Below are 24578 nucleotides of genomic sequence, written 5' to 3'. Positions count from 1 at the left end.
AGCGTCAGCTGCAAAGAAGATGTTCTTGCTTCTTGGTGGAGTTGAACGAGCTCTCAGGTGAGGGACCAACATGATTACAATTTTCTGCTAGGTCTTCAGCTTTTCTCTGCTTTCTCCTACCATAGACTTATTTTATTCTTTTAATATAAATTATTTCCTGGATATTGTCATTCCCAAGACTGTTCAGCCTACTATAGAAATCAGATTGCCCAAATATACAGCTAAGTTGAATGAGGGAAGTAAATGTACCTTATCTCTAAGGATCCAGAACTGAGATAATAGGCAGTCCACTATACCTGCCACCTCTGTCATTCACTCATTGGTGCACCCACATGTGTGCATTCTCCATGGGAGGCTATATACATGCCAACAATTCCACTTCAGAAATTTGGTGAGAAACTATGTTGTATTTGTTGAGCTGCCTCAGTTTCACCAAAGCAGTTTCAACTTTTGGGAAGACAAAAGGTATAAACAACCAAATGAAAGTGTTCAGTTCATTAACCAGTCTCTGAGACAAAGGCAGCCAGAATCCCAAACTTCTGAACCCTTCACCAGTTACCACTGCCTGTTCATGAGAGAGATTTGCGGAAATCTAAGCAATGTCCATTCCTTATTACTTTGTTGTCTCCTAATAAGCTTGGTGGTCCACTGAGGAGCAGAAAGGACTCCTTTTGTTCTTTTGTCTGAAGCTCTCTCTCAGCCAGTGCTTCTTAAGTCTTTCTGGTGAAGTACCATTTATATTTTCAATCTGTCATGGACTGATAATTTTATAAAATTCAATAAAAGTGAATTACTAGAAAAAATTTTTTAAAAGACAAAAAATAAAAGCTTGAATGTTTTATTATTGGATTCAATAAATTCAATAGATTCAATTAGATTTAATAGAGTCAATAAAATTACTGTCAAATTGTTACACAAATTTCTAAACACTCCTGATTTCAATTTCAATTCTTACCTTATTACAGACCAGTTCAGACAGCTTACGGATCAGTACTGCTCCATGGCCCACAACTGAACAGTACTTTGCCAGACCACAAAGTGGCAAATACATGGCATATACATCACCAATTTCCTATTCCACAACCACAGCAGACATTGCTAATTAATCAAAACACTCATTCTTTTAAAAAAATGTTTTGAATTTAATTTTACTTATTTTATTAAATTTATTGATGTAATATTGGTTAATAGCATTATATAAACTTCAGGTGTACAACTTTATAATACAACATCTGTATACTCCATTGACATCACTCATACTTGAATGCATCCCCAGATCCCTTTTCAGCACATTCATCCACTCCCAAATCAGATTGAGTATCCATACAGAAACGATTTGCTGTCCTTGGTTTCCTTTTTCGAACTCCACACTCTGATCCTGGCTTTTCTGACTCTGTGTAGAGCTGCTCTCCTGACCTTTCCAGTCCCCTCTCTCTTCTACTCTCTCCACATGGATAGGTCTTCCTGGAGGCCAGAGCTTGCCTGCTGGGGAAGCAGCTTCAGCGCTGGATTCATTGGAGGGAAAAGAGAGAATTGCAATCATGAAATTTCAAGGAAAGAAAAGACCAGGAGAGTCCCCCACCCCCACCCCACCCTGCCAATCAGTCCTATTTATGGTCTCTTTACACCTCCCCGCTCCCTCCCAGTATGGCCTAATCATGTGCTTTGAAACTTTTACTTGAGTTACCATCTGTGTACCACCTGCAGTGTATCAGACCTTATTTAGGGTGATTATTTTTGCTGTCTTAATTCCTCATATAACATCCTATGAAATGGCCACTATTATATGCCCATTTAAACAGAGGATGAAACTCAGAGAAAGTGATTGCTCCATGTCATGCAGCTGTAAGTGACAGAGTTGGAGTCAATTTTATCTCCCATCTCCATCCAGACCCAGTTGTGGAGTTGGGGAAGACAAACTTGAGCTCCCTCTAAAGGTGAACATGTAAGCCATGGTCTTCTCCAAACAACATTACGAGGCAGGAGACGCAGCATTTCCCCCTCCCTACCCCCAGATGGCAGCGGAGGGCAAACCAAGGCTTAGCCCCAAACCCAGCCTTTCATTTTCAAGATAATTTATTGATGTGGGTTGAGGAATTACAATGTCTACTGGGACAGTCCATGGGTGTTGCTAGGGCAGTTATTAGACATTATTCATTTGCTTCTCTGAGTCCTGGAATCTTGACATTTTAAGGTGGGAGCCTGCAGAATACCCAAAAATACTGATGGAATGAGTCAGTATTTTATCAAAAGCATTGGCTGGAGAATTCACCCATCTGTCCTCAGCAATCTGGCCTCCTAGACAACTGCGGAAATAAATAAAACCAAATAAGAAAATGAGGATAACAATTCTACTATTTATTGAGCTCCATATGCTGAGCACCATGCTAAGCATTTATGCGTGTGTGCGTGTGTGTGTGTGTTTCCTAAAATCCAAACAGCAGTCCTTTGCATTTCTTCAGAGAAGGGGAAATTTTTATACTTTATGAGAGTAATTTCTCACAAGACCCTAAGTCATTTGGTGTAGATTTTGCAGATGAGTAAGGTGGGTAATGGAACTGAATCACAGCTGTATTTGATCCAAATGAAATAATGGCTATAGAGTAATAAGATCAATTTCCTTTGTGTGTCAGAAATTAGCTCTCAACACTGCTAAAGAAAGACCCTGCTAGGCCTCCTAAATATTCTCCCTTTGCAAAACAAACAAACAAACCCCAGCATTTATTTGTTTTCTCATTTTGCAAAGGCCATTTATTGGGTTAGCCAAAAAGTCTGTTACTTTTTTTTTCATAGGATGGCTCTAATAATGCTTAGTTGTCTTTAACATCATTTGAAACTATTTTGTTAGCTTGTATTCTGACAACTGTCATATCAGCATGCATTTTAAAAAACGTACCAAAATTGGTGAAGTTTTGTGCAGCCATTTTAATATTGAAGATGGAAGAAGATATACAAAATTTTTGACATATTATGCTTTATTATTTCAAGAAAAGTAAAAACACAACTGAAATGCAAAAAAAGATTCGTGCAGTTATGGAGAAGGTGCTGTGACTGATTGGATGTGTCAAAAGTGATTTGTGAAGTTTCTTGGTACTATTGACATTTTGGCCAAATAATTCTTTGCTGTGGGGCTGTCTTATGCATCGGAAGCTGTTTAGCAGCAACCCTGGCCTCGACCCACTAGAAGCCAATAGTGAGAGATAGTTGACATACTCATAATATCCAAATCAATTAAGTTATTGGTGCAAATTTTAAAATGTGTCTTTAGTTATGGAAAAAACCATATGGACGTTTTGGCCAACTCAATATCTTTATTGTAGAAAGTAGAAAATAGAAAAGATAAAAAACAAAAACAAATTATTTGTAATTTTGTTATTGTTTTTGTTGTTTACAACTTTGTTGCCGCTAAAATTATGATGCAATGAGCGGTTTTGTATTTATATATATTTTGCAGATCCCTGATTATTTCTTTAATATAAATTTCTAGAATTTCTGAACCAAAAGTGTATGTGTGTATATATATATATATATACATATATATAGAGACATATATATTTAACTTTCAAAATTCATTGCCAAGTTGGTACATAAAAAAAAGTTATGTTAAGGTGACTGTTTTGATTGTTAATAAGATGTAACTTTTTATAGATTTATTTGTTATTTGCATTTGTTCTTTTGTTGGTTGCCTATTATGGCTTTGTAATTATCTTGTTTTTTACAGGAATGTTCATATGTTAAAGAAGCCAACCCTTTATATGTGATGTACTTTGCTTTCCTAGTTTGTCATTTGACTTTCAATCTTTAATGATTTCTAAATTAAACTTTTTACTTTTATGTAGTCAGATATATAGATCTTTTCCCATATGGTATTTGTCTTTGCTTGTATACTTTAAAAAGCCTTTCCTACAAGGAGATAAATATTCACTAAGGCAACTGCTTTGCAGAAAACATGTTTTTGGATGCATAAACGTTGGTACTGTATATTGTTTTTTAAAGTCTCAGTGCTTTATAGCCACACTTTTTAATTTATTGATTCAATCTTTTTTTCAACTAATATCCAATGAGTTCTTATATTTGCCAGGCTCCCTGCCAATCACTGGGAGTGCAATGATGAATATTTTAAGAGCTCAGAGATCACCCCGACTCCACTCTACTTTGGCCAAAGCCAAACTTGGCAATCCAGAAAGAAGGAGGAAGAAAAAAAAATGGTGTTGCTCACCTCAATCTCCTCACATTGACTTCACTCTGTCTCATACATGTTGGCACTTTCTGGAGTTATTGTCTAAGGCTTCTTTTCCTCTCATTTTCACAAGGCCCTGGGAGATCACATCCAATGACTGGGAGTATGAGGACCCCCATATCACCCTCCTGATCATCAGCTATATATGCTACCTTCATTTCCAGTTGTGGTTCCCACAGGAAACTCAAATTCAGATATCTCAAATGGAGCTCATCACCATATTCACAGACCTCTCTTCCCTTGTTCAGCTCAGTAAGTGGCCCCACTATCTACAGAAAGGTCAAGCCAGCAACCTAGGAACCACCCATCATTCCTAGCCTCTCTATCACTTCTGGCATCTAACCAGTCATCAAATTCTGATATTATACATCCTAACATAGTCTATCTCCATCTCTTCCATCAAAACGCACTAACACAACTTTACTCTAGGCCCTCTCAACTTACACCTGGATTACTGTGCCAGCCTCCTAACTAAACTCCACGATTCCCAGCTAGTACTCTTCCAACCCATCTTCTATACAGTAGCCAGAGGGATCATCCTAAAAAGCAACACTGACCACGACATGTTTCTCCTTCAGTTGGTTCTCACTGGGCTCAGGAAAACATCTGTCATATTCCTGGCCCTTGTCTCCCTCCTCATCATTCCAACTACATAAATTTCTTGCAAATCCTTGAGTCTATGAAGATTTCTCTTGCCTCCACGGTTTTCAAAAGCTGTTTTTCACATCCATTCAAGCAATTAATTAATGTGGAGGTGGGCCAAGGAGGAGTAGGAATGAGAATGGAAAAAGACTTTGCTTGGGGCAATGGACAAACAATGCACTGTGCAGATGTTATTTTATTGAGTTATACTTTTGAAACTTACTGGTTTTTTAAACCAATGTCACCCCAATAAATTGAATTATAAACGGATTTATGTCCACTGTTTCCTGCTAGAAAAAAAGGCATCATCTCCACCTTGGGAACTCATGCCTTAATTTTTGTAAGCAGAGAATTCTGTAATGGCTCTGTCAGGCTGCCTTTGCTCTGAGAAATCACCCAGAGAACAGTCTAGGATTTTATACCAGGTTTATTGAGAGAAAGGAGGCAAAAGGGTTAGAGATAAGAGGGAAACTCCTAGTCCACCTCAACGTGCCCATTGGAGCAAGGAGAGGGGAAAGAAAAGAAGGGGGAAAAGAGGGGAAGAGAAGACTCCCAGTCCACCTTGAGGGCCCATTGGAGTCTCCTGCTTTGTGCTTGCAGGTGCCATCTCCACATGTTCTTGAACATACATTTTGGTTAGGGTGAGGGGTTTTTTTTTAAGGATATTTTATTGATTATGTTGTTACAGTAGTCCCAATTTTTTTCCCTTTGCTCCCCTCTGCTCAGTAGCCCCCTTCCCTCCAGCAATCCCATCCCCCTTAGTACATGTCTATGGGTCGTGCATATAAGTTCTTTGGCTTCGCCCTTTCCTATATTATTCTTAACTTCCCTGTGTCTACTTTGTACCTAACAATTATGTTTCCTAATCCTTGCACCAATTCCCCATTTCTTCCTCTTCCTCCTCCCAGCTGATAACCCTCCAAATGATCCCCATACCTATGATTCTATTCCTATTCTTGTTTGCTTAGTTGGATTTTCTTTTTATTTTTTAGATTAAGTTGCTGATAATTGTGAGTTTGTTGTCATTTTAATGTTCATAATTTTGATTTTATTTTCTTAAGTAGGTCCCTTTGACATTTCATATAATAATGGCTTGGTGGTGATGCACTCCTTTAGCTTTACCTTGTCTGGGAAGCACTTTATCTGCCCTTCCATTCTAAATGATAGCTTTGCTGGATAGAGTAATCTTGGTTGTAAGTCCTTGCTTTTCATCACCTTGAATACTTCTTGCCAGTCCCTTCTTGCCTGCAGAGCTTCTTTTGAGAAATCAGCTGATAGTCTTATAGGCACCCCTTTGTAGGTAACTCTCTGCTTTTCTCTTGCTGCTCCTAAGATTCTCTCTTTATCTTTAACCTTTGGCATTTTAATTATGATGTGTCTTGGTATGGTCTTTTTTGGACCTAGCTTGTTTGGGACTCTCTGTGCTTCCTGGACTTGTATGTCTATTTCCTTCGCCAAATTTGGAGAGTTTTCCTGCATTATTTTCTCACATAAGCTTTCAATTTCTTGCTCTTCCTCTTCTGGCTCCCCTATGATTTGGATGTTGGCATGTTTAGAGTTGTTCCAAAGGTTCCTAAGCCTCTCCTCAATTTTTTCAATTCTAGCTTCCCCATTCTGTACTGGTTGACTGCTTTTTTTTTTCCTTATATTCCAAATCATTGATTTGAACACTGGTTTCCTTCCCTTCACCATTGATTTTGTGTGGATTTTCCTTCATTTCATTTAACATAGCCTTCACTTCTTCCCTTATGCGTTTGACGTACTTAAGCATATCTGTCAAGCCTGTGAGCATCTTTATCACCAGCATTTTGAACTCTGAGTCTGTTAGGTTGGCTATCTTCTCGTCACTTAGTTCTCCCACTGGAACCTTGATCCATTCCCTATTTTGGGCCATACTTCTCTGTCTCATCTTGACAGGCTCCTGTGTTATTTTGCCTCTATGTCTTATGTAGTAGAGCTGTCACACCTGTTATGTTGTAAGGGATGAAGCCTTAGGTATTTGTCAGTACAGGGCGACCCATTTCACCAAGTTGTGGCGCTGTATGTGGGGGAGGGGCCTGAGAGGGAAAAATGCCACTTGCTCAGCGCTTGCCTCTTTTCCAGGCACTTCGTCCACTTTTGTATGGGACTGGCGCCTCTCTAGCTGTTGCCCTGGCTATTGTTCCCAGAGTGGTTGGGCCTGTGGACATTCTAGGACTGTGGGGTCCCTTTAAACAAGTGGACTCTGCTAAGAGACCGGCAGTTTCTTCCTCTGCCCCAGTTCCCACTGGTTTGCACAGTCAGAAGCAATGAGGCTTGATTTCCCCCTGCACTGAAACCCGGAGCTACGCAATCTGGTCTGGTGCTGGGAGCGCTCCTCAGGTGTCCCTCCCTAGTTTTAAAAATGTGTGACTGAGCCCTGGCTGCTGTGGCTCAGTGGATTGAACAACAGCCTATGAACCAAATGTCCCTGGTTTGATTCCCAGTCAGGGCACATGACTAGGTTGCACTCCAGATCCCCAGTTGGGGGCATGTGAGAAGCAACTGCACAATGATGTTTTTCTCCCTCTCTTTCTTCTTTCCCCTCTCTCTAAAAACAAATAAAATAAAAATAAAAAATAATAATAAAAATAAAGTAACCTTGTTAAAAATAAATTAATAAGAAATATATATATAAATTAGCTTTAAAAAAAAATGTGTGACTGTGCTTTTCACCGGCCTGACACTGCTGCCACCACACCGCATCCTCTCTGCCCTGGCTCCGCCCCTCTTACCTGTCTGGATGAGTATGTCTTCTTTATATCTTTTTTTTTGGACTTCCATGCAGCTCGATTTTCTGGAACGTCTGGTTGTCTCCAGTTTTGAGGTAGTTGTATTGCTCCTTAGTTGTGGAGGGAGATGCAGTGTTTGCCTAGGCCTCCATATTGGCCAGAAGTCTTTAGGGTGAGTTTTACCCAGCAACACATTCAAGAAGTTATTTATATTTCCCAGCTTTTCCCCAATCTATATGTCATGCTATGTCCATCAACATTTCTTCTGGGAACAAGCAAAGTCTATTTCCATTTCTCACAGGGGAAGCTGGGACTGGGTTGATTTGCATATTGCTCATTAGCATATGCCAAAAGTCAGGGTGGGGGTCCAGCTGCTGCCATGTTTTGACAATGAACAAACAGGTAGTGTAGGCCGCAGATGCCCACAGGAGCCTTTGTGCCCCATGCTTGCATAGCCGTGGTAGAAGTTGCAATAGAAGCTGCACTCCCTTCCACTGATTGCACCAACCAGACTGCCATGTTCTGAAAGCCTCTATGCCTGAGAATTATTTATTGAATAAGAAGGAAAATATGGGAATAGTTTGTGCCTAAATCACTAAAACAAAAATAAAAGGCTATATGCATTGAACCGAGGAAAAAATAAAGCTGTTTTTCAAAAGCTGCTTGGAACTCTTTCCACCCACATATTCACCTGGCTCACTCTCATTTGTCCACAGGGCTCAGTATTATATCTTTCTGTCCAGGAAGTCTTATTTGAAATGCAACCACCCAACCAATTATTTGATTAATTGTTCTTCCTCTGCTCCTACAGTCTCCATTCTTACTTACCTTAAATACTGTACCATAATTGCCTGCTTCCTTGTTTGCTTTCTGTTTAGACTGTGGCATAGCTTCATGGTTTATACATTCATTGCACAATTCACAAGAGACAATGATGTAAAGAGTGTTCACTGAACTTTCGCCATGTACACCTTACACAGCTGTATCTGGAAGTCCCCCTTGAGGAGCAGGAGGACTTAACTTGTTTATTCTCATGCTCATTCACATAAGCTCACATATATTGAATGAAGGCATGATAAATGGTTTGATGATTAGATAGATAGATACAAAATTAGCTTTGTGTTTTCCACATCTGCTGGCCAATGAATGTCCACACCCTTCATTATCCTTCTCACCTCCCATCAGCCCTACTCAACTGTAACCAATTTGCCACATCACCCAGCTTCCAAGCAAGTACCTTATTTATAGGGGTTAGTCTTTATATTGGTTAAAGTCAGAATTTATTTCTCTTTTGTTGCTGCCCTAATTTCTAGGAGTCTTCTGAAGGTTTAATCACAAATGACAGATGATTTAGGATTACGTGGGTTTTCATTTCTGACATTATGAAAAGTTAACCAGAGTCTCTGCTGTGTTTCCTAGGGCATAGAATATTTTATGAGAAAACAACTGAAATCTTCCTTCATCCTCCCTCCTCCACCACATATCCCCATTCCCCACCCCCACCCCTTGTTTAAAGAGAATGGCGTGCATGGATTGGCTTGAGCTAGGATATCTGAATCAATCACTGGCAAGGTAGATTGTCTCAGTCTAACAGTTTCCTAAAGCTGATGGTGGTATCAGCTCCCCAACTGCTCCAAGGGGAGTAGATCCTTTGGACAGAAACATCTGCTAGGAAGCATCCAGCAATGCCACTTCTGGGTATAAACACAAAGGAAATAAAAACACGATATCAAAGATATATATGCACTCCCATGTTTGTTGCAGCATTATTCATAATAGCCAAGATATGGAAGCAACCTGAGTGTCTGTCAATGGATGAATGCATAAAGAAGATGTGGTATACATGGCCATGCATCACTTAATAATGGAGATATGTTCTAAGAAATATGTTGATAGATAATTTTGTCATTGGACAAACATCATAGGGTGCACTTACATAAAACTAGGTGGTATAGCCTACTGCACACATAGGCTGTACGGAATAGCCTCTTGTTCCTAGACTACAAACCTGTGCAGCATTTTGCTGCACTGAGTACTGTAGGCAATAGTAACATAATGGTATTTGTGTATTTAAACATATCTAAACATAGAAAAGGTACAGTAAAAATACAATGTAAAAGATTAAAAATGGTATACCTGTATAAGGTACTGAATCATGAATGGAACTTGCAGGATTGGAAGTTGCCCCAAGTGAGTTAGTGAGCAGTGAATGAATGAGAAGATCTATCATGATACTGCACACTACAGTAGATGTTATAAACACTGTATACTTAGGCTACACTAAATTAATTAAAAATATTTTCTATAATAATAAATTTACTTAATTTACTATAACTTTTTACTTTATTATTTTTTTAACTTCAACTCCTTTATAATAAACATAGCTTAAAACACAAACACATTGAATGTGTAGGCTTTGGAAACTCAAAAACCAGAAGCAGGACCCTTTCCCCTGTCAATGCATCCTTCTCCTGGGATCATTTGTCCCAGAATAATCTAGCCCAGTAGTTTTCATAGTGACTAGCAACAACCACCTCACCTGGAAACCTGTTACAAGTGCAAGTTCTCAGAGCCCATCCCAGACCTACTGAGTCAGAAACTCCCAGCTCAGCAATCTGTTTTAATTAGCCCTCAAGGCGATTCTGTCACAGATTCAGTTTGAAAATTTACATAGCTAATGATTGAATGGTGAGGTTAGGTTGACTGGGAAAGAATCAAGGGGGAATTAAAAGTCCTAAGGGGAACCAAAGCAGTTATTATTTTAAATATATTCTTCTCTTAAAATAATGACTAATTAATGTAGCTAATGTATTTAACTTCTTACTTTATACCATATACTAAACCAAGCATGTTATTTGCATTGTTCCCAACCACTCTTGTGAGGTAGGAGCTATCATAATTTCCATCTCCCAGATGAGGAAACTAACGCTTGGAAAGAGGACTAGGAATTTGCCTTTGGTTGTGCAGAAAACAGTAGCGTCAAGATTGGGATCTCAAAAAGCTGATTCATGAGTTCCATTGTATCAGTAACTTAAAAAAATCAGGTTACAAAATCGTCAATAGTACAGAAAGTATCTTGAAAAATAAATCATTTTCTTCTTTCTGTTTTTCTATATTTTTCATATATTTTCTATATCTCTCACAAATGCGTGGCTTTTTAATCAGAAAAATAAGTTGCTATTTTTAAAGAAAACTATATATTATGGTCTCGTATTGATAAAATAACCTATAAAACATAAAATTATATATAAATGTACATACACATTTTACATAAATACATTAGGTATATCAGTAGTTACTGTTTACAAGAGAAAAGATCAGAAAGCTCAGCATCAAAATGTTAGCTATGATTATTTCTGTATGGCAGGGATCTAAATAATTGTAATTTTCTTCTGTTGGCTGCTCAGTATTCTTGTATAATAAACATAAATTGAGGATCAGACTTTTGGTCAAGGTGGAGGCATAGGTAAACACAGCTCACCTCCTCACACAACCAGAACAAAAATTACAGCTAAACTACAAAACAAATGTTACCCAGAACCGTCAGAAAATCAAGCTGTATGAAAGTTCAACAACCAAGGAATTAAAGCAGTCACATTCATTCAGATGAGTAGGAGGGATGGAGATGTGGAAATGTGGAGATGTGGAGATGTGAATGGGTGGTCCAACACCCCCATGTGGTGGATAAAAAAATGGAAGGGATATCTCCGAGTAATGAATACCAGCCCCACATCAGATCACTCAGCCCAGGGTTCCGGCACCAGTAAGATAAGTCTGCATAACTTCTAACTGTAAAAACTAGTGGAGGTGGGTGTGATAGAAAAAAAATTGTGGGATTCTCAGGCATCTTCTCTTAAAGGGCCCTCAACAGACTTAAGACTTACTCAGACTCCCTCCCTCTGGGCTCCAGCACCAGGGCAGCAGCTTGAAAGACACCAGTGACATACGGGGAGAAACTGAAGTGTCTGGCGTCACGGTGAGTGCCAAAGGACAGCTTGCTCTCAAACAAAATTCTAGAGGCCAGGCAATGGCCTTTTCTGAGCCCTCGCCAACACAAAGCCACAGAGTGGCAGAATCGTGTCTGAGACTCTATCAACCTGGTTCACACAAGCTGCCCCACCCTGGTGATTACCTAAGACTCCACCCCACTCAATTTACTGATGCACTTTTCTACAATAGGCCACGCTACTAAGAGATGGAGTCAAAGCAGCTCTACCTAATACATAGAAACAAGCACAGGGAGGCTGCCAAAATGAGGAGACAAAGAAATATGGCTCAAATGAAGGAAGAGAACAAAACTCGAGAAAAAGAACTAAACAAAATGGAGATAAGCAATCTACCAGATGCAGAGTTCAAAACACTCGTTATTAGGATGCTTAAGAAACTCATTGGATACTTAAGCAGCACAAAAAAGACCCAGGCAGAAATGAAGGTTACACTAAGTGAGATAAAGAAAAATTTACAGGGAACCAACTGTGGAGGGGATGAAACTGAGAATCAAATAAACAATCCGTGGCATGAGGAAGAAAAAAGTATTCAATCAGAACAGCAAGAAGAAAAAAGAATCCAGAAAAATGAGGATAGGCTAGGAAGCCTCTGGAACAACTTCAAACATACCAACATCCATATCATAGGGCTACCAGAAGGAGAAGAAAAAGAGCAAGATATTGAAAGCTTATGTGAGAAAATAATGAAAAAAAAAAACTTTCCTAATTTGGTGAAGGAAATAGACATACAAGTCCAGGAAGCACAGAGAGTCCCAAACAGGCTAGGGTCAAAAAGGACCACACAAAGACACATCATAATTAAAATGCCAAAGGTTAGAGACTTCCGGCCAAGATGGAGGCTTAGACGGACACGCTAGGTCTCCCTCTACAACTAGAGAGGAATACAACTACTTCAAAACAAAGGATAACTAGAAATTCCAGAAAATAAAACTACACGGAAGCCCAACATATGAATTTATAAACCAGCGGTGCCATTTGGGCAGGTAAGAGTTAAAGAGGGCAGCGCTGTTTGCGGTCAGCGGCAGGGCGGCGAAAAAGCCTGGAGGCAGTCAAGCCCCTGGCAGTGCGTGACCCCAGCGCTGGGGAAAGCAGCCACCGCATCGCCTTGAACAGTGAGGCCCAGGGGGGCGGGAGGACAGATCCCGGTCTCCTAGCGGAATAACTGTGTGAATCCATCTTGGACCCCCGCCCCCAAAGAAAGCACCACAGGGCTGCGAAATAGGTCGCGGACAGGCGCCGGTCGCTGAATGGTGACGCGTACACAGGCACTGCCCCCTACAGCCAGCCCAAGAAAACAAAAAGCATCTGTCAAAATGAGGCAGACAACTATAGAAATCCCGGTGGCACAGCTCACCAGGCATAGATAGAGAACCTGACAGATGAACAGATAAGAAACCTGTCAGAGGCTCAGTTCTGGGCCATTGTTATCAGGTGGCTTACAGAATTCACAAAAGAGCAGGAAAAAGATAAGAAAGAAGCGAAAAACATTCATAACGAAAGGAACAAAACCACATACGAGACAGATGGTGAGGAAAAAAAATCCAGAGTTCATTTCAACAAACTGGAATATGGAGAAGGAACAAGCAGTCAACCAATGCAGAGAGAGGAAATGGGAAGCAACAATGAGAGGATCAGAAACCTCTGGGACAGCTATAAAAGGCCCAACATAAGAATCATTGGTTTGCCAGAGAGTGAGGAAGATGAACTAGAACTTGAAAAATTGAGTGAAAATATAATAAAGGAGAACTTCCCAGACTTGGGGAAGGGAATAGACTTGCAGGTCCAGGAAGCAAGGAGAGTTCCCAAGAGACTGGACCCAGGGAGAACCACTCCAAGACACATTATAATCAAAATGTCAAAAATTAAAGATAAAGAGAGAATCTTAAAAGCAGCAAGAGAGAAGAAAAGAATTATGTACAAAGGGGTCCCAATTAGACTATCAGCTGACTTCTCAAGGGAGACCCTACAGGCAAGAAGGGACTGGCAAGAAATATTCAAAGTAATGAAAATCCAAAACCTACAACCACGAATACTCTATCCAGCGAAACTGTCATTCAGAATAGAAGGACAGAGAAAGTGTTTCCAGGACAAAATAAAACTGAAAGAGTTCATTAGATCCAAACCACTGTTATATGAGATGTTAAAGGGACTGGTTTAAAAAACAGAAGCTAGGGAGATGAAACAAAGGCAAACTAAACAGGCAACAAGAGTGGAAAAGGAACTGTGGGTACGGGAAGCATATTGGGGGGAGGTCAACAGGGAGGGGGAGTGGGGAGAGGGAGGGAGATGATATAGGAATTGGGGATCATGGTAGGAGGGAATGAAATAGACGGAGAGAGGTTGGGAGGAACTGTATGCACAACTAATGGACATAATCTAAAAGGGGGGGACAACTGGAGGGAGGGGGGCCACCGGGTGGAGGGGAGCAGAGGGAAGGGAAATTGGCACAAATGTAATATTTTAATCAATAAAACACATTAAATCTGAAAAAAAATAAAATAAAATGCCAAAGGTTAAAGATAAAGAGAAAAAATTAAAAGCAGCAAGAGAAAAACAGAGAGTTACCTACAAAGGAGTTCCCATAAGACTGTCACCTGATTTCTCAAAAGCAACTGTGCAGGCTAGAAAGAACCGGCAAGAAGTATTTAAAGTGATAAAAATCAAGGACCTACAACCTAGATTACTCTATCCAGCAAAGCTATCATTTAGAATGGAAAGGCAGATGAAGTGTTTCCCAGACAAGGTAAAACTAAAGGAATTCATCATTACCAAGCCATTAGTATATGAAATGTTAAAGGGACTTATTTAAGAAAAAGAAGAAGGTCAAGACTATGAACATTAAAATAGCAATAAATTCACAACTATCAACAATTGAATCTAAAAACAAACTAAGCAAATAAGCACAACAGAAACAGAGTCGTGGATGTGGAGATCATTTGGATGGTTACCAGTTGGGAGGGAGAAGGGAGAGAATGGAGGGAAAGGTGCAGGGATTAACAAGTACAAATTGGTAGGTACAGAATAGACAGGGACATGTTAAGAACAGGATAGAGAATGGAGTAGCCAAAGAACTTACATGCATGACTCATGTACATGAACTAAGGGGAATGGGGGATTGCTGGAGGGAATGGGAGGTGCCAGTTGGAGGGAGGCAAAGGGGAAAAAATTGGGACAACTGTAATAGCATAATCAATAAACTATATTTTTAAAACATGAATTACTTTTGTAATCAGAAAACAAATATTTAAAAAATCCAAGGCTTTCTGACTCCAACACCAAGATTCTCTCATAGCAAACTGTCAGTGTTTTCTTTAAATCCTTTTTTTCTAGCTTTTTCAAATAAGCCAGTCATGTTTTTCTGTCACATCTTGTGACTAAGCCCTCATTCCATTCTGTATCCTCCACGAAGGAACCAAACCTTCCAGCAAGGAGCCTCCTACAAAGCTGCCAGATGATATCTCTGATTCATATTTTGCCTGCAATCCTGTTGTTCTAAATAGACTAAAAACACACTCTGCCTTTCACTAGATAATAGTTGAGCTCTAGCTAATTATAATATGCTCCTCTCTGTTTTTTTTTTTTTTTTTTTTTTTTTTACTATAAATACAAGTGAGACAATGTTCCTTCTTGGCTTCTTAAAGGATTATAGAATCACACAGACCTTGATTCAGATTCTGGTTATTTCCATTTCTTACTAACTCTATTGACCTTGGGCAAAACACTAAACTCCTCTGAGCTTTAGTTTCCTTTTTTTTAAATTAGAGAAAGTAATAATGCCTCTCAAGGTTTTTATAAGGAACCAACAAGAAAATATATGTAAAATTTCCTGAAGTTCCTGGCATATAGTCACTCTGAATTATAATTTTCTTCTTTCTCGAAGAACTGTAGTTTGATTCTGATAGTTACTAACAGTGGGCTAATTAGCCTTTTTCAACCTATTTCCTCATCTGTTAATGAAGATAGTACAGTATTCCCTCACTTATCGTGGGTATTACATTCCAGACACCCCTGTGAAGTTGGAATCTTACATTTATTCTACACTCTTAAACCTACGTAACTTTAACAACATACGTATACAGTACCGCGAAATCCTGCGATATAGTGAAAAATCCGCAATAAATAATTAAATATAATATTTTTAAAAACCCTGCGATACAGTGAGACCACGATAAGTGAACCGCGATATAGAGAGGGACTACTGTACATCCTTTCACCTTCGTGCTGAAGTAATGAACACAAAGATGAGCTGCTCACATGCCTCTTCAAGGAAGCCCCAGTATCAACTCCTACAGGGTGGTCTTCAGGGCCTGTCCTCACCAGAAGACTATTGGAACAGGAACCTGAGGGCCCACCCACTTTATCGCACTGCAGCACAGTTCTAATGGGGCTGGCCAAGGCTTTGTCATGTCTGCATCACAGCTCAACTTCTCCCTCTACCCAATTCATCTTCCTCTCTCCCTTCCACAGCTAATGATCCCTAATATATAAATAACCTGCACTCCAAATTCCATCTCAGCAACTGCTTACAGAAAACCCAATCTGTAACAGTGGGTATCAGGAGGAGTCTGAGAAAGCAGGCAACAAAGGAGGGTTTGGAGCTAGATCGGTCACCAATGAAGGCCTTGTCACTAATGATAGGTGAAGTACAGACAGCGCAAGGTGATGATAGTCCAGTTGTTGAAACATTCACCTTCGGAGGACTGGGATGGCATGTGCTGGTGGAAGGAAAACACAAGATGGTGTGATGTATCAGGTGTTTGAGAAGTACCAATAAGAAGTACCTATAAGGACAATGGAACTGGATGATGTATTAGCTTCCCAGGGCTGCTGTAACAAATTACCCCATATGTGGCAGCTTAAAACAATAGAAATATGTTCTTTCACAGTTCTGGAGGCCAGAAGTCCAAAATCAAAGTGTCAGCGGGGTTGGTTTTTTTCTGGAGGCTCTGAGGGAGAATCTGGTCCATGTCCCTCTCCTCATGGCTGCCACTCCCCAACAAGACAACTGTACCTCCACTTAGGATCTGCAACCACCTCCTCTCCTGCCCACCAGGTCTATAGCTAAGTGATATGCTGGGCCTGGTAAATAAGAAAACAGGCTACACAGCCAAAGAGCTGTAAGACCCACAAGCATGTGTCTATAGGAGCCAGGGGGGGTACAATAGGACTGGATTCTGAGAATGTTTGATTAAGGGAACTTATGATCAAGAACATAAGGTTGGACTTTGAAAACTGATTGACTTTTAAATACACTTCCAAGATACAGGAATTAGCGTGCTAGCATAGAACTCCAGGAAATTATGCAAACTCTCCCTTAGGACGGTTCCCTAAAAGCATGAGAAGAGGTATGGTCCATGCTAAGTATAATTGCAATTGCCATGGCTGACCATGGAAGAAGGTATAAAATGCTCAGGGAAGTGGATAGACTATGACATCAAAAGACCCAGCAGAAGATTATGTTTTGTAGGAAGGCACAAAGGCTATACTATCTACCAACAATAAAAAGAATGGGTTGCGACTTCCAGCCAAGATGGAGGCGTAGACAGACACGCCGCGTCTCCCTTCAAAACTAAGAAGGAATACAACTACCTCAAAACTAGAAATAACCAGAAGTTCTAGAAAATCAAACTACATGGAAGTCCAGCAAACAAAGATATAAAGAATAAACACTCATCTAGACAGGTAGAAGGGGTGGAGCTGGAGCGGAGAGAATGTGGTGTGGTGGTGGCAGAATCAGCAACAGTGGCAGGCCGGCAGAAAGCACAGTCACGTGTTTTAAAGTCAGGAGAGACACCTGGGGAGCATTCCCAGCTCCTCACTGGACCGAGCAGCTCACCGTCCCAGCACCAGGGAAAATCAAGCCTCATTGCTTCTCACTGTGCAGACCAGTGGGGGTTGGGGCAGATGCAGAAATTGTTGGTCTCTCAGCAGAGACTGCTTGTTTAAAGGGCCCCCATGGTTCTAGAATGTCTGCCGACCCACCCACTCTGTGAACAATGGCCAGGGCTGCAGCTAGAGGGGTGCCAGTCCAGTGTGGAAGTGGGAGAGGTACCTGAAAAAGGGGCGAGTGCTGGCCAGGCAGCATTGTTTCCTCTCGGACCCCTCCCCCACAAACAGCACCACAACGTGGTGAAACAGGTCGACCTGTATTGACGAATCCCTAAGGCTCCGCCCCTTACAACGTAACAGGAGTGACAGCTCTACCTGGGATGCAGAGGAAAACAAACACAGGAGCCTGTCAGAATGAGGAGACAGAGAAGCATGGCCCAAAAGGGGAAACAGATCAAGGTTCCAGTGGGAGGACTAAGCAATGAGGAGATAGCCAACCCCACAGATGAGGAGATAGACAACCTAACAGGTGTAGAATTCAAAACACTGGTGATAAAGATGCTCACAGGCTTGACAGATATGCTTGAGTATAGCAAACGCATAAGAGAAGAAGTGAAGGCTATGCTAAGTGAAACAAAGGAAAATCCACACAAAACCAATGGTGAAGGGAAGGAAACCAGGGTTCAAATCAATGATTTGGAACATAAGGAAGCAAATAACAGTCAATCAATGCAGAATGAGGAAGAAAGAATTGAAAAAAATGAGGAAAACTTCCCAAATTTTGTGAAGGAGGTGGACATACAGGTCTGGGAAATACAGAGGGTCCCAGGCGAGCTGGACCCAGAGGGGACCACACCAGGATGCATCATGATTGAGATGCCAAAGGTGAAAGATAAAGAGAGAGTCCTGGGGACAGCAAGAGAGAGATGGAGAGTTGCCTACAGGGGGTGCCTATAGGACTATCAGCTGATTTCTCAGAGGACACTTTGCAGGCAGGAAGGGACTGGCAAGCAGTATTCGATGTGATGAAAGGGAACCTACAACTGGGACTACTATGTCCAGCAAAGCTATCATTTAAAATGGAAGGGCAAATGAAGTGCTTTCCAGACAAGGTAAAGCTAAAGGAGTTCATCATCACCAAGCCATTATTATATGAAATGTCAAAGGGACTTACTTAAGGAAAAGAAGATCAAAACTATGAACACTAAAATGACAACAAACTCACAACTATCAATAACTGAATCTAAAAAATAAGAACAAAATCCAACTAAGCAAATCAAAATAGGAACAGAATCATAGGTATGGGGATCATTTGGAGGGTTATCAGCTGGGAAGGGGGAGGGTGAGAAATGGGGATATGGTGCAGGGATTAAGAAGCATAATCGATTGGTACAAAATAGACAGGGGGAAGTTAAGAATAATATTGGAAAAGGTGAAGCCAAAGAACTTATATGCAATACCCATGGACATGAACTAAGGGCACTGGGATTGCTGGAGGGAAGAGGGGTACTGGGCAGAGGGGAGCAAAGGGAAAAAAAAATTGGGACTACTGTAACAACATAATCAATAAAATATCCTTAAAAAAAAAACAAAAAAAAACCCTCACCCTAAAAAAAATGAGTTGGTGAGAGGTACACTAGCATCACTAAAAATTCAGGGATGGAAGGTGGTCCTCTGGAAGTCAGGACTGACAGTAGAAAAGACTGGTAAGAACTAGGCTTATTGATAACAGTAGAGATGATAGAACCCTCAAATAGAGGACAGGTGGTGGAACTTAATCACCAAAAGCCAGGTGATGCAATTATCACAGTGAACAGCAGGGCCGGAGTGGCAGCCAAGGGGCCTGACCCACAGAGCTGGTTAACAGTGCAGAACGTCCTAGGATAAAATAGATAGGCAGCTTGTACCTTCAGAGGAAACCAAGGAGGAATAATCTGGAGGTTTAAGACAGTTGGCTTAAGAAGCAGCCCGATCTCTTGTCTAATTCCATACCTGAGCCAGTTTTCAGACCTAGAATTCACTGACTGAATAGGAGACAAGTTCCCCTGAAGGGAGGACTCTTGCAACACCAAGGCCAGTACACACCGTAAATGATCCTCAAGTTCTTTCCTAAAGGGGCAAGCAGCCATTTTCTCTGGAGAAAGGTGAATATGCATATATTTTGAGGGCTATTGAACACAAGTTCTGAGCTGGCATTGTTGACTGGAGACCTAAAGTGTCGTTCTCCCTCTGTTAGAGTGGGGCATATGGAGACAAAGTAATAAACAGAGTCTTGACTTCAGAAACCAGGAAAGTAACTTAGTCTGCTTTAAAAATTTCTTCATATTCCAATTTCTGCTATCTCTCCAGACTCCTTTCTCACTGCTTATTCTGCTTTCTCCACAGAATTGAGCTACTTGTATTTCCTTCAGGCTTCATTCCTCTCCCATCCACATTCTCTCTCTCAATCTCAATATCTCTTTCAGTCTGTCTCTGTCTATCTCCTTTTATCTTTCTCTGAACTCTCCTTCTCTCCCACCACTCCATTAAATCTCTCCCTCTTGACTCTCCTCTGTGCCTCATCTCTCGTGGCCTGTCTCTCTGTTCTTCATCTCTTTCTATGTCCCTCATCTCTCAATCTCACTCTGTATTTCTCCCTCTCTCTCTCCCTCTCTTTCTCTCTCTTACACACCCACACACACATCCATATTCTGTACAAGCTTATTCACCAGTCTTGAATGTTCTCCTCTTCCCCTGCCTTTCTCCTTGCTAATTTCAAACCTATTTCAGGAATCACACCTGAGGCTCAGCAAAGACTTCTTTATTCTCTCTGTGCTTGCCTCAACCCCAACATAAACTAGACTCTATGAAATAATCAGGACTTCTCAAATTGATCTATAAATTCAATGCAATCCCTATCAAAATCCAAGCTGGCTTCTTTGCAGAAGCTGAAAAGTTGATCCTAAAATTCATGTGAAAATTCAAGGGATCCAGAAGAGAAAAAACTACAGTAACCAAGACAGTGTGGTACTGACATAGGAGGCACATATAGATCAATGAAATAGAATCGATGGTCCGGAAATAAACCATTACATCTAGAGTCAATTGATTTTTGACAAGGATGCCAAGATAATTTGAAGAAGAATGAACAATTTTTTCAACAAGTGGTGCTGGGGAAAATATCCACAATTAAGGGAATGAAGTTGGAACTCTACTTCACCACATACAAAAATTAACTCAAAATGGATAAAAAATTTAAATGTAAAAGCAAGAACTATAAAACTCTTAGTAGAAAATGTTGGATAAAATTTAAAATGCTTTCCTATCAGGGAAATGTAAATCAAAACTATTATGAGATACCACTTGATACCCATTAGGATTCTTATGATCAAAAATGACTGATAAATATGACAGCTCCTCAAAAAATTACCATATGGTTCAGCAACTCCACTTCTGAGTATATACCCCAAATAATTGAAAGCAGGGATTGAACAGATATTTGTACACCCATGTTCATAGCAACATTATTCATAAGAGCCAAAAGTGAAAGGAAGCAATTCAAGTGTCTAACGATGAATGCATGGGTAAACACAATGTGGTCTATACATACAATGAAATATTATTCAGTCTTAAAAAAGAAGAAAATTCTGACACATGCTTCAACATGGATGAAATTTGAGGACATTATAAGTGAAAAAAGCCAATCACAAAAAGACAAATATTGATTCCTCTTATATAAGGTACTTAGAATAGTCAAATTCATAGAGACAGAAATTACAAAAGTGGTTTCCAGAGAGTACGGGTAAGGGAGTGTTATTTTTAATGGATACAGGGTTTCAGTTTAAGATGGAGGAAAAGTCATGGAGTTGGATGGTAGTGATGGCTGTTTAACAATGTGAATATCACTGAACTGTACATTAAAAAATGATGTAAATGGTCCTGGCTGGTGTGGCTCAGTGGATTGAGCGCTGGCCTGTGAACCAGAGAGTCTCTGGTTCAGTTCCTGGTCAGGGCACATGCCTGGATTGTGAGCTGGGTCCCCAGTTAGGTTGCAGAAGAGGCAACCACACATTGATGTTTAAAAAGAAAAAAAAAGAAGACTTAAATGGTAAATTTTTATGTATATTTACCACAAAATAAAAAAAGAATGTTTACCTTTTTCTAATCTTACAGTTTTGTTTTTATAAAAAGCATAGCATGTGAATCATTACAGGTCAAAACACTATTAAAGTCACTGATACTACATTTAGAGGCACTGAGAGGCCCATGTACCTCCCTGGACTTTGTGGCTTCATCTTAAAAACGAACTGAGTAGGACTAGAAGTCCCACTCCCAGCTTAGTGTCTCTGGACTCCTGTGGACTCCAAGTGTAATAATAATAATAATAATAATAATAATAATAATAATAATAATGTCCTGTGGTTACTTTCAATATTTCCAAATAAGCTCTAATAAAATTATTCTTTTACCTTCCAAAAGCCTTCCCATAGCAATGAAAAACAACATCAGTCCTCTCTCTTGCAGAATGGAATTATAGAACTTCAGGGTAAACTTGCAGGTTATTAGTTATTATTTTTATAGAGGAGGGAGGGATGTGTTTAAGCTGCTTATGTAACAGCTGCTACTGGTGCAGGGGAAGGCACTGTCTCTATGGAGATTAACTGGGAAAGTACTTCAGAGCCTGCAAAGAGCACAGCAGTTTGAACATGGGCCACAGCACCTATAGCTGGAGAATGGAAGAATGTCACACTTGAATAGGCACAGGTAACTGTGGTGGCCAAAAAACATCATTGCAGTTGAAACAGTTGTTCTTTCAGGTTCTATGACAACTGAAATTGAGCTCAGCAGCTGGGGAAGCAGAGGAGGAACATGGCAGCTAAGAAAAGCAGCAAGCCATTTCTAACATTGATGATTCCCTAAAATTAGTGATTCTTAAACTGTAGCATGCATCAGACTCATCTGGAGAGCTTTTGCTTCAATAAGCCTAGGGTGGGGACCAGAGAATTTTCATCTAACAAGGTTCCAGGCAGTGCTGACGCTGCTGATTTGAGGACCACACTTTGAAAACCATTGTCCTACTGTATTGATCAAGATACTATGCTGATTTCTGGGCAAGATGGAGCCATAGGTAGACATGCAATGACTCCTTGTGCAACCACAGAAAGAATTACAACCAGATCTCAAAAATAAACAACAACCAGAACTGTCAGAAAATTGAGCTATATGGAAGTTCAACAACCAAGGATATAAATAAGACACATTCATCCAAACAGGTAGAAGGGGCAGAGTAGCGAAGACAGGGCAGCGAGGTGGTGTGGCTCAGACAAGTGGCAGTGGCAAGCAGTGAAACAGATAATCCCACATTCACGTATGGTGGATAAAAATTGGGAGGGGTAACCTGGGAGTGAGTGATCCTGGCCGCAGGCCAGACCACACAGCCCAGGGTTCCAGCACCAGAAAGATAAACCCCCATTAGGTCTGGCTGTAAAAACCAGTGGGGGCTGGGGCAGCAGAAGAAAAAGCCAGATTTTTGCTGCTTAAAGGGCCTGCATGGTCGTAGAACAGACGCAAACCCCAGGGGAGTAATTGGAAGGGCACCAATTGCATACAGGAAGTGGGTGGAGTGACTAGAAATGGGGTGGGAGCCAGGCAAATTGCCAGAAGCCAGGTAGTGGCATTTTTCTCTCTCCAAGCCCCTCACCACAAACAGAGCCACAAAGCAGTGAAGTAGGGAGCCCTGATCTGGCAATTATCTAAGTCTCCATTCCACACAGTTTACAGGTGCCTTTGCTACATAGGCCATGCTACTAAGGGAGTAAAAGCAGCTCTGCCTAATACACAGAAACAAACACAGGGAGACTGCCAAATTGAGGAGGCAAAGAAATATGGCCCAAATGAAAGAACGGAACAAAACCCCAGAAAAAGAACTAAACAAAATGGAGATAGCCAACCTATCAGACACAGAATTTAAAAAAACTGGTCATAAGGATGCTCAGAGAACTCATAGAGTACAGCAAAAACATAAAGAAAGAAATGAAGGTTACACAAAGTGAAATAAAGAAAAATACATAGAGAAGGAAGCTGGGATTCTAATCAATGATTTGGAACATAAGAAGTGAAAAAACCTTCAACCAGTACAGAAAGAAGAAACAAGAATGCCAAAAAAAAAAAAAAAAGAGGAAAGGCTTAGGAACCTCTGGGACAACCTTAAATGTACCACCATATGAATCATAGGGGTTCCAGAAGAAGAAGAGAAAGAGCAAGATATTGAAAACTTATTTGAAAAAATAATAAAAGGCAACTTCCCTAATTTGGTGAAGGAAATAGATATACAAGTCCAGGAAGCACAGAGAGTCCCAAACAAGTTGGACCCAAAGAGGACCATACAAAGACACATCATAATTAAAATGCCAAAGGTTCAAGATAAAGAGAGAATCTTAAAAGCAACAAGAGAAAAGTAGAGAGTTACCTATGAACAGGTGCCTATAAGACTATCAGCTGGTTTCTCAAAAGAAACTTTGCAGGCAAGAAGGGACTGGCAAGAAGTATTCAATGTAATGAAAAGCAAGGACCTGCAACCAGGATTACTCTATCCAGCAAAGCTATCATTTGGAATGAAAGGGCAGATGAAGTGCTTCCCCAACAAAGAAAAGCTAAAGAAAGTCATCATCACCAAGCCATTATTACATGAAAAGTTAAAGAGACTTATTTAGGAAAAAGAAGATCAAAACTATGAACATGAAATTTACAAGAAACTCACAACTATCAATAAGTGAATCTAAAAAACAAAAACAAACTAAACGAAGAACCAGAACAGGAACAGAATCATAGGTATGGAGATCATTTGGAAAGTTATCAGTTAGGAAAGGAAAGGAGGAGAATGGGGAAAATGGGATTAAGAAGCACAATTGGTAGGAACACAATAGACAGAGGTATATTAAGAATAGTATAGAAAAGGGAGAAGCCAAATAACTTACACAAACGACCCATGGACATGAATTAAGGTGGGTATTGCTGGAGGGAAGTGGGATACTGGGCAGAGTGGGCAAAGGAGGAGAAATTGGGAAAACTGTAACAGCATGATCAATAAAATATACTTTAAAAAAAAGATAGGCTATGCCTGCTACAGTA

At 40.4% G+C, this 24578-nt stretch overlaps 1 long non-coding RNA gene across 1 annotated transcript in view; it reads right to left on the bottom strand.

The window, feature by feature from the left end:
* Positions 1-1132: 1132 nt before the first annotated feature.
* LOC150004952 (uncharacterized) overlaps positions 1133-24578 on the bottom strand; it is a 35769-nt gene continuing 12323 nt past the window's right edge. The window contains exon 3 of the long non-coding RNA XR_016512311.1: positions 1133-1505. This is a non-coding gene — a long non-coding RNA (uncharacterized LOC150004952). The remainder of the gene's footprint in view (positions 1506-24578) is intronic.

Source organism: Furipterus horrens, unplaced genomic scaffold, assembly GCF_987537825.1.
Source record: "Furipterus horrens unplaced genomic scaffold, mFurHor1.1.pri manual_scaffold_7, whole genome shotgun sequence".
Lineage (NCBI taxonomy): Eukaryota > Metazoa > Chordata > Mammalia > Chiroptera > Furipteridae > Furipterus > Furipterus horrens.
This window is presented reverse-complemented; position numbering and strand designations above follow the sequence as displayed.